At 32.1% G+C, this 277-nt stretch overlaps 1 protein-coding gene across 2 annotated transcripts in view; it reads right to left on the bottom strand.

Moving 5' to 3' along the window:
• Positions 1–171: 171 nt before the first annotated feature.
• The window catches only part of LOC104167470 (serine/threonine-protein phosphatase 2B catalytic subunit beta isoform-like), a 14,672-nt gene continuing 14,566 nt past the window's right edge, over positions 172–277 (bottom strand). For both annotated transcript variants that reach the window (XM_009707736.1, XM_009707735.1), the window contains one exon: positions 172–277. This exon is cut by the window's right edge and continues 1,593 nt beyond it. The gene's annotated coding sequence lies outside the window, so the exon portion shown is untranslated.

Below are 277 nucleotides of genomic sequence, written 5' to 3'. Positions count from 1 at the left end.
AGGAATAACATTTAAATTAAATAGCATTTACATTCAACTAGCTCTCTGCAAGCTCAATCTGACCTTTTAGGCTATTTTTTCAATAGCTTAAGTTTTGAAGACTATTTCTAAACAATTCTCAAGGTCAGATTAGATCTACATATGCCAAATAAAACCAATACACAGTGATAAGAGCCGCAGCCCATGCACAAAATTTATTGTGTGCTACTGTTTATAAAATACTTGAATAGTTCAGAACATGCATAAAATTTCCAACTTAGGGGTATGTACAGATTGT

This window comes from Cariama cristata, unplaced genomic scaffold, assembly GCF_000690535.1.
Source record: "Cariama cristata isolate BGI_N322 unplaced genomic scaffold, ASM69053v1 scaffold42539, whole genome shotgun sequence".
NCBI classification, from domain to species: Eukaryota; Metazoa; Chordata; class Aves; order Cariamiformes; family Cariamidae; genus Cariama; species Cariama cristata.
This window is presented reverse-complemented; position numbering and strand designations above follow the sequence as displayed.